General features: G+C 42.5%; 1 protein-coding gene across 2 annotated transcripts in view; it reads left to right on the forward strand.

Annotated features, from left to right (window-relative positions):
• SDC2 (syndecan 2) overlaps positions 1-13,367 on the forward strand; it is a 121,517-nt gene that overhangs the window by 68,801 nt on the left and 39,349 nt on the right. The window lies entirely within an intron of this gene.

The raw sequence follows: 13,367 nt of genomic DNA on the forward strand, positions 1-13,367 counted from the left end.
GAGTGCTTCTGGATTTCCCTGTAGAACCAAGTATAGTGCTACTTAAAGCTATTTTTGGATCACAGACTCCTTGGAGAATTTGATGAAGGCCGTGCACAAACACTTGATTTCATTTTTTTTAAAAATCAGGAGGCTGATGGATCCTTTAAAACTATTCATATACTCCCTACATAGTATATTAAGAGCCTTTAGTCTTTTAAAAGAGAGAGAAAATAGCTCTTCAAAGCTAGAGTGAACAGTCCCACATACTGGCAGGAAAACAGAACCTTTAACTTGAAGGCTATTTGTTGATCTTCTAGTTTTTAATACCCAAGTCAAAGTGTGCCCAGTATGTGTTTGGCCCAGCAAAGTGGACTTTCTTCTAGGCACAGAAATGTACACACATCTCACGTAGAGAAGAAATGGAGGGTAGTGTCCCTGAAAGACACTGCTGGAGAGAGGAAGGAAAAACAACCAGAGCATCTGTCATATTGTAAGCAGTGCCCCTCACCCACCCCCTGGGCCCGCCCATTTTAGAACCCTTGTATAAACAAGCACTGGATTCCCACAGGTCCGTGGGGAAGCGGGAATTCACAGCAGCCTTACTGTATGTGAGCGGGATGGCCTTGATTGAGTTTATTCTCCAGATAGCTGCTGCATGATACCACTCCACTCTTGTTTGTTTCTTCGTGGTTCTGTGTGGCCCCGTGGTGTGGCATCCTTCAGTAGATTTAACAAAGTTCTTATCAAATCAAAACAGCAGATTTCTTCCTTATCGTATCTGTTTCCCCAGTTCCTTCCCTTAGCTGGAAATGTTTATTATTGTGGGAAAATATGTGGGTACCAGCAGTGAAAGGATCTGACAAAGAACAAAGCCCAGAGGGTTGTGATGGGGAGAAAAGATGAGCTGAAAGCGAAATGAATACTGGTGAACACAGAATGGCCAGGTGGCCCTGACAAATAAGAAGACCACTTGCTGTCCAACCTTTGGATGATAGTCCTCTATCAGACATGTTTTCCATAAATCTTTTCTTCGTCTGTGGCTTCTCTTCTCATTTTCTTGACTGTGTAGTTTGTAGGGTGGAAGTCTTTGATTTTAATGAATTATTATCAATTATGCCTTCCATTGATTATGCTTTTGATATTGTCTCTAAATAGTCATTCTCATACCCACAGTCATTTAGCTTTTCTCCTATGTTATCTTTCAGGAGTTTTGTGTTTGACTTGTACGTCTATAATCCATTCTGGGTTAATTTCTCTGAAGGATATAAGGGCTGTGTCTAGACTTTTTTTTTTTCTTTTTTGGCATGTGGAGCTTCCCAGGTGGCACTAGTGGTAAAGAATCCACCTGACAATGCAGGAGACCTAAGAGACGTGGGTTTGATCCCTGGGTCAGGAAGATCCGCTGGAGGAGGTTATGGCAGCCCACTCCAGTTTTCTTGCCTGGAGAATCCATGGACAGAGGAGCCTGGTGGGCTATAGTCCATGGGGTCATAAAGAGTTGGGCACGAGCGAAGTGACTTAGCACTCATCCAGCAGCTCTAGCACCATTTGTCAAAAAGACTGCTTTTTCTCCATTGTACTGCCTTTGCCTCTTCGTTAAAAATCAGTTGACTACACAGTTGACCCTTAAACAATATGGATTTGAATTGTGCTGGTTCACCTATATGTGGGATTTTTTTTTTAGTAGTAAATATTACAGTCCTACATAATCCCTGGTAGGTTGAATGGCTAGTGTGATAGACAGATGGGGAGGATACAGGCAACAGTGGATACAGAGAACAAACTATAAGTTGTGTGTGGATTTTCAACTGCAAGGGAGGTTGTCACCCCTAAACCCCTGCACTGTTCCGGGGTCAGCTGTACTTCTGCATCTGTTTCTGGGCCACAGCCTGTTAGTGACTTAAAGTGACAGAGGTGGTACGGTTACTGAACTGCCCTGCCTCCCTTGCTTGCTCTTGGCAGGACCTCTGCAGGCGATGGTCAGCCAGAGGAGCCAGAGGGCAGGGGGCTGACAGGCAGGGCCCCCCCGCCCCACCCCCCCACCCCAGTCATCTTAGGAGCTCTGGGAGTTTCTGAGGAAAAAACTCATTGTTGCCTGGGTAAAAGGAAAAGGTTCTATAATAGAATAACAATGAGTCTAACGCTTGTTTCCTGCTGTTCGTCAGGTTCCCCATTCATAACACTCTCATTCTTACTGATAAGATAATTAGAGCAAAATTCTGTCTAACTACTAGAACCAGGGATTCCTTTGAAACAAATATAATTGGTAATCCTCACCTTCAATTCTTCGTTCTAGGGCAACCTAAAATACAATTAGGGCTGTTTTCAAGCAGAGCCATTGTGCTTTAATTATCCCACTTCTCTCGCTCTCTGTATCTGCAGGCTGATCTCAATTCCAGGTTTCCCACTTGGGGACTTGGATGGTTCTCATATTTGGTGATAGGTTAGTAAATGTAAGAAAGAAATTCACTGTGGAATTCCATTCTTTTTTTTTCTTTTCATTTGCCCCGCCAATATCACTTAACTCCGTGGCTTCAGACCATCATTTTCACATGCCCACATCATTTCTAATCTATTTTTCTGGCTCTGTGCTCTTTTCTTTTTCACTGTTCTGATCACGTGGTAGACATTTTCCTTGGATGCTCTGTTGGTACCCAAACACCAAAAACAACACTGGCTGGTCTTCTTCCACATGTACCTTTTTCATTGCTTTTTCTGTAAATGGTGTCAGCAAGATGTCTCTGCTGCCAGGCCTTACTGAAATTTCCAGTCTTGAGACCTAATAAACCCCTGCACTGTCCCTATTTGATTTTCTTGCTCTAGAGTAATCTTCCTGATAGCCTTCCATCAAGGCTTCCCAGCTCTTCCTAATCCACCCTTCTAAGGATCTCACTTCCTGCCCCCAAACTTTCAAGTATGCCAGCATCTTGGTTGTTCTTTCACAATTCCCAGTTCAGAGTTTGGACATCCTGGACTGGCACTCAGCATCTTTAGTTTCGTGGTCTTTAAACCTAACTTTCCTCTTATTTCTAGTACATTTCCTCATGCTCTTTTCTACCTAACTGAGTATTCTTTCTCTGTCCCACCCCATTTCATGTAAATATCTTGTACTTTTTTGCTTTTGTGTCTTCATTCTCTTCTAAACTAGTGGTCCTCAGACTTCAGTGGACGTTAGAGCCACCTGGTAGTCTGGTTACAACACAAATCACCAAGTCCCACCCCCGGAGTTTCTGTTTCAATACGTCTGGGGTGCAGTCTAAGAATTTATGGTTCTAACAAATAACATCATGCTAAATGCTGGGCTGGATGAAGCACAAGCTGGAATCAAGATTGCCAGGAGAAATATCAACAACCTCAGATATGCAGGTGACACCACCCTTATGGCAGAAAGCGAAGTAGAACTAAAGAGCCTTTTGATGAAAGTAAAAGAAGAGAATGAAAAAGTTGGCTTAAAACTCAACATTCAGAAAACTAAGATCATGGCATCTGGTCCCATCACTTCATGGCAGATAGATGGGGAAACAATGGAAACAGTGAAAGACTATATTTTTGGGCTCCAAAATCACTGCAGATGGTGACTGCAGCCATGAAATTAAAACATGCTTGCTCCTTGGAAGAAAAACTATGACCAACCTAGACAGCATATTAAAAAGCAGAGACATTACTTTGCCAACAAAGGTCCATCTAGTCAAAGCTATGGTTTTTCCAGTAGTCATGTATGGATGTGAGAGTTGGACTATAAAGAAGGTTGAGTGCCGAAGAGTTGATGCTTTTGAACTGTGGTGTTGGAAAAGACTCTTGAGAGTCCTTTGGACTGCAAGGAGATCAAACTAGTCAATCCTAAAGGAAATCAGGCCTGAATATTCATTGGAAGGACTGATGCTGAAGCTGAAACTCCAATACTTTGGCCACCTCATGCAAAGAATTGACTCATTTGAAAAGAACCTGATGCTGAGAAAGATTGAAGGCAGGAGGAGAAGGGGACGACAGAGGATGAGGTGGCTGGATGGCATCAGCGACTCAATGGACATGAGTCTGAGTAAGCTCCGAGAGTTGGTGATGAACAGGGAGCCTGGCATGTTGCAGTGAATGGGGTCACAAAGAGCTAGACACAACTGAGCGACTGAACTGATGAACTAAACAAATAACCAGGTGATGTTGATAGTACAGAACTCCACCTTGTACCTTGAGTACTGCTCTTCAAAGCAATTTTCAAAGCTGACACGGAATTATTACAGTCCATATTTAATACATTTAGGTTAAATTTAGCTCATAAGAAGGTTGTCCGTTATCCACATCTGTGCACTGGAGTTCGTGTACAGCAGTGCTAAAATGGAGTTTTGAACTTTAAAATGTGTATAATTTAAGCTCTTACTCTGTGCCAACTGACAGGCCCTTTGCCTGTAAAAGCACTGTTGAATTAAGGGTTATACTTCTGTTTCCTCTCTACATGCTACATGAGGATACTTGTCATCTTGACTCGTGGGCCACAGATGGCCTTGCTCTGTCATTACAGACCAACAGGCTCTACAGCCAGTCAACTGCCAATTACCAAACTACAGGGCTGTGCTCTGAAAGTAATGCCAGCATCTTGGTTGTTCTTCTGTTCTCGGGCCTAGGTACAGTCTTGTAGCTTGGTGGCTTGGTAATTACACCCTTTTAAAGACTCAGGTGTCCCCATTTGTCCTGATGAGAAGGCTTTACATTTTAGTCTTATTTTTAAATGTAGGGATCTATCCTTGTCCTGTTGAAAATGGATGTGTAAGCCGCCTGTACCATCAGCAGGAGGTAGGAAAAGAGCAGGTAGGAAGGCAGTGTGGCCTCCAGCTTGTTAGAGCCACTTCTGTGCTTTTCACTTTGCAAGGGCAAGTCCAAGGGTGCATGTGTTTGAGGAGGGTGTCTGGAAGATAACCAGAACTTAAAAGAAGACTTTTCACTCGTCTTCTCATTACAGTTACGTTCTCTGGGTCTAGCCTGCAGTCCTTTAAACTTGGAGCCTGTGGTGTGGCCTCATGCAGGGAGGTAAAGGACTTCTCATTTCATGGAACTTTTGTAAAGTATTCCAAAGGGAAAGCCTGAAGACTGCTTGCTGCTGAGTGAATGTGCCTAAGATGTACTCACCTCTGGACTTCTGATATCTAACCCCAAACAAAACATTCTGAGGAAATGTCCTCTGATTCTAGATATTTTTTCCTTTGGTTCATCTTAGAAGTTTTCTCACTTCTGTGTAGGTTGGTGATGAGACTGGCCTTGCTGGTGCTTTGGCAAAGTGCCTTGCCCATTGCTTTGGGAGTTGAACTTTGTGATCCTTTAAAAAACTGACTTCATGCCTTTTATTGGATTTTAGCCATTGTGTGTCCATTCTTTACTTCACGAATTTTGATAACTGAGCAAGCAATGGGTATATTTATTTATTCTTTAAAGTTGTACATTGAGGAAAAGAAAGTAGCTTTTAGGAAAATTGTAATGCATTAAACATCTACAATAAAGGCATAAAGCATATCAAGTATTTTAATTATAGTATTTTATAGATGAATATTGTATGACTGAATTATTGTATGAATAAATAGTGTATGTTAAAACACTGAGGCCTTATTTCTGAAGTTTGTTTTTAGAAATAAGATTACTATTTAATAATAGTCTGGTTAAGTGTATACATTTGCTGTCTGTAAGTTCAATTTTTAAAAAATTCTCAGAATTTTTTTTAGAGGTGAAAGTTTTATTAGAGATGCCCAACCTCTTATTTTATAGGTAAGTGCAGTGAGGTCCTTTGTTTCTTGTTAGACAAGAAATGGAATCTCTTTGGGCTTCCGCGATGGCTCAGCAGTAAAGCATCTGCCTACAGTGCAGGAGATGCGAGTTCAGTCTCTGGGTTGGGAAGATCCCCTGGAGGAGGGCATGGCAACCCACTCTAGTATCCTTGCCTGGAGAAGCCCATGGCCAGAGAAGCATGGCCGGCTGCAGTCGATAGGGTTGCAAAGAGCTGGACACGACTGAAGTGACTTAGCACACACATGCACACACGCAGTGAGGCCCTGAGAAATCACACTGATTTCTGAAACCACCCTGAGTGCGACTGAATCTTTTATTCAGATGATATCTCAGGGTCCTGTGGGATTGTCATACTGAAAAGAATCTTCCGTGTTTCTTTGTGTGGAAGAAATAAATTTAGGTTGAGTCTTATAATAGAGTTTTGGATAAACAGAGCATAACCCACGTAAACCCTAGCACTGTGATCTTACGTGGTCTTCTTTGCCGCGGTAGGGACAGGGCAGGCAGTGGTCTGTGACGCCAGCACCGGCAACACTCCTCTCCCTGTGGTGTTGAGGGGGTCGCCTTGTGGCTGTGTCTCAGGCTTCCTGACTCCCACTGTACCCCCGTCACACATCCCACATAGGCTGGGAAAAGCTGCCTTTCCTTCCACAAGCCCTGCCCTAGTGGTGTCTGATCACAAAGGCCTCATAGATAATGGTCGTGAAGAAACGGAAGGCATTTGGAATGCAATGGTGTTTCGCTTGGGGTGGGAAGGGGAGGGCCCAGGGGTGGAAGGCTGAGGGATCAATGACCAGCGTGTTGTGGAGTTGAAGTTCTGCAGCCCGCTGAGACACCTGAGTTGTCACTCCCTAGAAGACTTGTGCTGTGAGTGAAGAATGCCATGTGCATGATGCTCTGGAGATCTGGGCTTGAGTCTGCCTTCTTTTCTGCCCCTTACGTCACTTATTAGCTGTGTGATCTTGAGTAGGATTCTAGATTCACTTTTTTTTTTTACTTTTTAAAAAACTTTTTATTTTATATTATAGTTGATTAACAATATTATGATGTTTTTAGATGGACAGCAGAGTGGTTCAGTTGTATACACATGCATCTATTCTTTTTCAAATTCTTTTCCCATTTCGATTGTTACATAAAATTGAGCAGAGTTCCCAGTGCCATATAGTAGGATAGTATACCTCTTTTTTTTTATTTTTAAAATTTATGTAATTTTAATTGAAGGATAATTGCTTTACAGTGTTGTGTTGGTTTCTGCCAAACATCAACACCAGTCAGCCACAGGTATATGTATGTCCCCTCCCTCTTGAATCTCCCTCCCACCTCCCTCCCTATCCCACCCCTTTAGGTTGTTACAGAGCCCAGGTTTGAGTTCCCTGTAGAGTCACTTCTTTTTTTTCAAACAAAAGATCTAATGTATGTATTTATTACCAAGCAGCTCACTAATACAGAAACACTGAAACACAGAGACAAATCATTTCCCCAGTGAAGCACGTCCGGCTGTCCAGACAGTAGTGATGTTTTGACAGCGATGCGGTAAGATGCAGGTGACCTTGATACAACATAAATATGTGTGCCAGCTTAGGTGCATGATTCCTTACAGACCCAGTCTGGTTCTTCTCCGGTGTCTCCTCTTGGAGTGGTTTAGTTATGCGTTTTCATCCAATCCGTTGGGGCATTGGGACAGTTCTGCTTTTGTTTCTTGGCCACGAATCGCTTGATCCTGAAAGTCTTTTGAGAAGACTTGGTGAGAACAGAGAGAAGTGAGAGCATCTCATGACGGAGAAAAGGAGAGAGCACCCCTTTTGCTGCTGATGCTGCTCACTGCCTGGTCCCCCTCATCTGGGTGCCAGGAGCATTAGATGCCTCACCTGGCGGTGGGAAGCAAGCAGCCAAGTGAAATGTCTGGTGTTTATCATGATAATTATCCTGGTTATACAGTTTATTATATTGGTTGACTTTATTGTGGGTTTCTTAGATGCTTTCTCTTAAAGAAATTGGGAATTTTAATTTGAAAACACAGTTCATGTAAAAGCGTTAGAGTTGACTTTGGTAAATTCATGAACGTAAACACTTAAACTCTCTCCCAGCCTTTAATTATTTCTTGATTGTTTAAGAGCATTTAATTCGTCCTAATGCTATGGCATTATAAAACCATTAATAGTGTTATGGCTTTGGAAGCAAAGGCTGCAGCTAACTCCTTAGAATGATAAGAAATATTGTGAAAGGGTTTTGAGTTATTATATTCACAATATTTCTGGGAAAATAATGGAGTATGAACTATTATAGATTTTATTTGGGCATGTTTTACATGTCTAAAGAAGCTTTTATAATAACTGTTTTAGTTGTTTGGTTCATGTGAAAGACAGCTGATAAGCATATGTAACATAACAGAAAATATTTTTGCTGATCTTAGTTTCCCTAAGATGTTAAGATTTTGTTTTAAGTCATTCTGACCTTGCAATTTGAGAAACTTGGGCATTATTATCATACATTAATACCTTGGTAAGCATTTATATTTAAGGAGGGGTGTGTGTATGTGTTTGTGTATGTATGCTCAAGTATATCTTTATTCCTGTCTATATAGTGAAAATTTTATAGTACGTTGTCATGGCTATAACAGTTTCTATCAAATGTCATCAAAGTCTGACTTCAAGAATTCTGGTAGCAAAAAGATAGGGAGAATTCTCATTTCTCAGTTGCAGTTTGAAGAGAAAATGGTTTCATAATGACTTCTTGTGAAAGTCTTAAGTTTTGGCCTGTTCTGCCATCTTTATTTTGATCAAGTGTTCACAAGGGTAATTTAGTAGTCATAGATATTTTTTCCCTAAACTTATTTTTTCCATAAAAGCCTCATTATCTAACTATATTCTGAGAAGTGGAGCGAGAGTAACATTTCTTGAGTACTGACTATGTGCCAGGCACTGTTACACATGCAGGTGACGTTGTACCATTGCAGAGGTATAATCTTCGCTTTTTAGGAGGGAAAACGCCTGTGAACTCTTGCTCTGCTTCAAACCTAGGTCTGCACGTCTGTATTTTTCCCACTGCTTCCTTTTGTGCATGCTCAGTCGTGTCCAACTTTTTGCCACCCCATGGACTACAAAGGCTGCCAGACTCCTCTGTCCATGGAATTTTCCTGGCGAGGTTACTGGAGTGGGTTGCCCTTTCCTCCTCCAGGGGATCTTCCTGACTCAGGGATCGGACCTACATCTCTTGCGTTTCCTGCATTGGCAGGCAGATTCTTTACCACTGCGCCACGATTGCCCACTCTTTATCTAATACTCTAGTAAAGGTGCTTCTAAACTTGAAGGAGTTTTCTTTGTCAACTTTTCCTTGAAGGAGTTTTCTGACCATAGCTCAGGCTGCCAATTTGGAAAAGTGGGTCTCTTCTGAGTTTTCTCAGTTTTCTTTGCTTTGTCTTAAAAGTTACATGAGTTAGGGGCTAGGTAAACCTGATCTGCAGCAAACCCTGTGGGTTTTTCATCTCTTACTCAGAAGGACTTAATTACTCTTGGCACATCCTATAGTGAAAGAATACATCTTGTGGGGGCGGAAAAAGAAATGGTAACTATAATGAATAAAATTGTTGGCCAGTCCAACAAGTTGGTTTAAGCAAAAGTGGGGAGGAAGCAGCTCAAATGAATTTGCTTTTCATAATGTACCTTTAAAACATAATCAGAATTTGTTGAAGATACTAAGCAATCATCCGGTTGCTAAAATGGTTGGATGAGTACTTGGTGATAAAGCCCTGAAGCTCTGTCTGTATTAGCTAGTCAGGCAAGGTGGCTGGAGAGGTGACGTATGTGGGTCAGACAGGCTCAATGGCTTGCCTGAGGGAAAACCTGGAGGTGGAACTCTCACTTGGTGTTCTTGATTCGTAGGTGGGAAATAAATACCACAGAGATTGAGTTAGAGGCATCTTTTCTTGTATCTGCAGGTTTGAAGAATGTGAACTGGTTTGATACTGGTTTGATACGAGTCTGTTGAAGCCAGGAGCTGGTTGGTGTAGCCCGGGTGGAGAACCATGGCTCAGGCAGCCGTTTTGGAAAAGGGGGTCTTCACTCCTAAGGAAAAAATAGGGGGAAAGTTAATTCATTCAATAAACATGTCCTGAATGTTTTCTGTGCTTAGTAGGAAAGCAGGTGGTGAGGGAAACTCTTCATCTGTGGGGAGAGGAAGACATAAGTCAGAGTATAATACAAATGAGAGTCACGAGGAGTAGTGAAGTCATTATGTGATCAGGGAAGGGTAAGGAGTTAGTGTGACTGGTGCTTAGGTGGAATGTTCTTTCATGTTCACTCTCCCTTCTTCCTTCTTATTAACTAAGCCTAGAGATCCTTTCCTCCATGAAGGTCTTTCCTGACCCCCTATCCCAAGACTGGGTTAGATTTCCTTGTTGTGGGGACCTAAAATTCAGTATACCACCCCTAGCAGATATCTGCCCCCTGGATGTTAGCTGACTCTTATCTGACTTTAAGCTCCTGTGATAGAAAGGGCCATGTAGACACAGCACCCTTCAGTAGGTTCTTAAGTATTTGCTAAATGAAGCTATAAATGTTGGAATATAGTTGGGGAGTGCCCTGTAATAATAATAGATATTTGTTGAATGCTCATTATGTGCCAGGCAAGGCTGAGTCCAGGCTCTTAACCAGCGTCCCATGCTGCCCTGAGCTTTTTTGTGAAAGGGAACATCTGATTACTGGTGGTCGTCAGGGATATTGCCATTCCAGATAATAGAGGATCTCAGTGATATTTTGGAGATGGAGTCTTCCATTTGTAAAAACATCTGCTCTAAAAACATCTGTCTAGAAATATTTAAGTGATTCTTTGCTACTTAATATATGCTTGGCTTAGAGCAGAAAACAAAACAAACAAACAAAAAACAGAAGACACAGGCCCTGCCTTGAGGAGCTGATATTCTGCTGAGCATAGACATAAAAGTAAAAATAATTTTGGCTAGAGAAAAGTAAGTGAAAAACGTTAAGAAGGTGATGTGATAGACCTGTGCTATCCACTATGGCGGCTACACACGTGAACGTTGAGTAGGTGAATCACGGCCACTCCCCACTGTAAACAGCTGTAAGTGGAAGACACACACTGCAATTCAGAGACTTAGTGTGAAAGAAATTATCAATATCCCAATTTTTACATTGATTACATCTTAAAATAAATTGTTTATGTTTTTAATCCAACTCTTCTGTGACCCCATGGACTGTAGCCTGCCAGGTGCCTCTGTCCATGGGATTCTCCAGGCAAGAATACTGGAGTGGGTTGCCATTTCCTTCTCCAGGCGATCTTCCCAACTTGGGAATTGAACCTGTGTCTCCTGAATTGCAAGCAGATTCTTTACCGCTGAGCTGCCAGGGAAGCCAATTGTTTATGTATTGGGTTAAATAAAATATAATTAAATGACAGGTGAAATATGCTAGACACCAAAGGACAAATATTGTATCTTCTACTTATATGAGGAATAATCAGATTCCAAAGACAGAAAGTAGAATGGCGTTACCAGGGGCTGGAGGGGCAGGAAATGGGGAATTATTGTTTGATGGCTATAGAATTTCCATTTGGGATGATGAAAAGGGTCTGGAGATGGAAGGGAGTCATAGTTACTTGACAGTGTGAATGTACTTAATGCCACTGAACTATACACTCCCCACATGGTTACAATGGTGAAATTTATGTCTGTTTTTAACCACAGTTTTAAAAAAGCCAAACAGATGAATTTAATTGGAAAAATGTCACTGCTAAAAATTTAAAATTACACATGTGGTTTGCATGATAGTCTTTTCAGAGTGTGTTGGGATAGAGAGTGGTGGGTAAGATGGTCATGAAAGGGCTTTTTGAAGAGCTTTTCTAAAAGAAATATGAGTCCTCTGAAATGAGAAGGAATTGACCACGCAGAAGCCTGAGGGAGAGTTTCAGGCAGACAAAGAGCTGGTGCAAAGGTCCTGTGGTGGAAACAAGTGGGAATGCTTGTTGTGGGGGGACGGTGAGTGGGATGAGGGTGGGGGTAGATCCTGCAGTCTTCCAGGCCATGGTGAAGAGTTCAGATGCTACTTCTGCTCAACTTGAGAACAGAAACAAAGCAATTAAGAAATGCAAATTCTGTGTAGATGAAACCTTACAAAGTTGCTGATGTTTCTGACCTACAAAATGGTAATTTCCTCTGATCAGACCTCATAGCGGGATTTGTTTCACCCATGATATGCCCTTTCTGCAAGCAAAGAATGCACTTTGATTGTTTCTAAGTACTCATTCTTTGGTGCCTTCCTCAGAGGACAGCGCCCCATCCTGTTGGCTTGCAGAGCACAATGCCTGACAACACGTCTGTGTGGAAACGGAAGAAAACCTAGCTGATCACAAACTGACACTGTCACAAATAATAAAAAAAAATCCTGAAGGCAGTCTCTGGAATGTTTCCTATTTTGTAAACCTTTGTCTTGGTCAGCTTGGTGATTTTTGGAACCTGGAAGAAGAGATAATAGTATCATTAGTACCTTTGCATCTCTTGTCTCTATCAAGTCACCAGGGGCATTTATTAGTATTGCACAAGGGGACTTTTCCTTCTGGAAAGGCCTTGGCTCAGGACAGGTAAATTGAAGGGTTGGCCTTCCCTGTAGTTGGGGAAGGTTGTTGGGAAAGCAAGTTGGGGTGCTTTAACCTCGTATTAAAGGCCATCAGCGCCGGCTCAGGTCGTATCTCAGCTGTGCTCTGCTTCCCGAGGCCACCAAGGTGGTCTTGTGGTATGTTATTACCACCTCTCCTGGCGCAGGGACCCGGGGACAAGCAGAGGTGAGCCCACCGGAGGTGCTGCAGGCCAGATCTTCTTAATCGTCTTTGGTTCCAGAGCCCCTGGTGGAAAATGTCTGTTCATATTAAAGAGGAAGATGGTTAATACCTAAAATCTTTCATTTTGTGAAAACGGTCTCTGGGCTTGGAAACCTCTCTGGCCACCTGCTGGGGACCACTGAGCCCAGCCAGGGATAAAGATGACTGCCTTGGGGCATCTCAGGTGGTGGAGGTGGAAGAGGTGAGTGCAGATTCCTCGGGCTGTGTCAGATGTTAAAAGTTTTCTGTACTTTGCCTTCTGAGCCCCTGCTTTTGCATAGCTCTTTGAGGTTCCGCAGCTCCCCCTTGCTCCTGCCTGTGAGGGGATTTCCTCGTGTGTGAAACCTTTTCCTCCTTCAGGACTCCCTCCCTCCCTTGGGGCAGAAGCTCAAGGCCTGGGGAGCGGAAGGAGAGGGTGAGATGAATGGAGAGAATAGCATGGAAGCATATACACTAAAACGTATTAAATAGATAGCCAGTGGAAATTGGCTGCATGACTCAGGGAACTCAACCTGGGCCTCTGTAACAACCTAGAGGGGTGGGAGGGAGGCTCAAGAGGGAGGAGACGTTTGTACCCTTGTGTCTGATTCATGTTGATGTACGGCAGAAGTCAAACCAATGTTGTAAAGCAATCACCAATCAATTAAAAATGAATAAATATATATATTTTAAAAAGCTGGCTGGATGTGTTGTGCCCTCCTGGGATGACTAGACATCTTTTCGTGGTAGCCTAGGTGCTGTGCAAGCTAATTTTCTAAACACAGTAAAGGCGTGTGATGTAT

Source organism: Muntiacus reevesi, chromosome 12, assembly GCF_963930625.1.
Source record: "Muntiacus reevesi chromosome 12, mMunRee1.1, whole genome shotgun sequence".
NCBI classification, from domain to species: domain Eukaryota; kingdom Metazoa; phylum Chordata; class Mammalia; order Artiodactyla; family Cervidae; genus Muntiacus; species Muntiacus reevesi.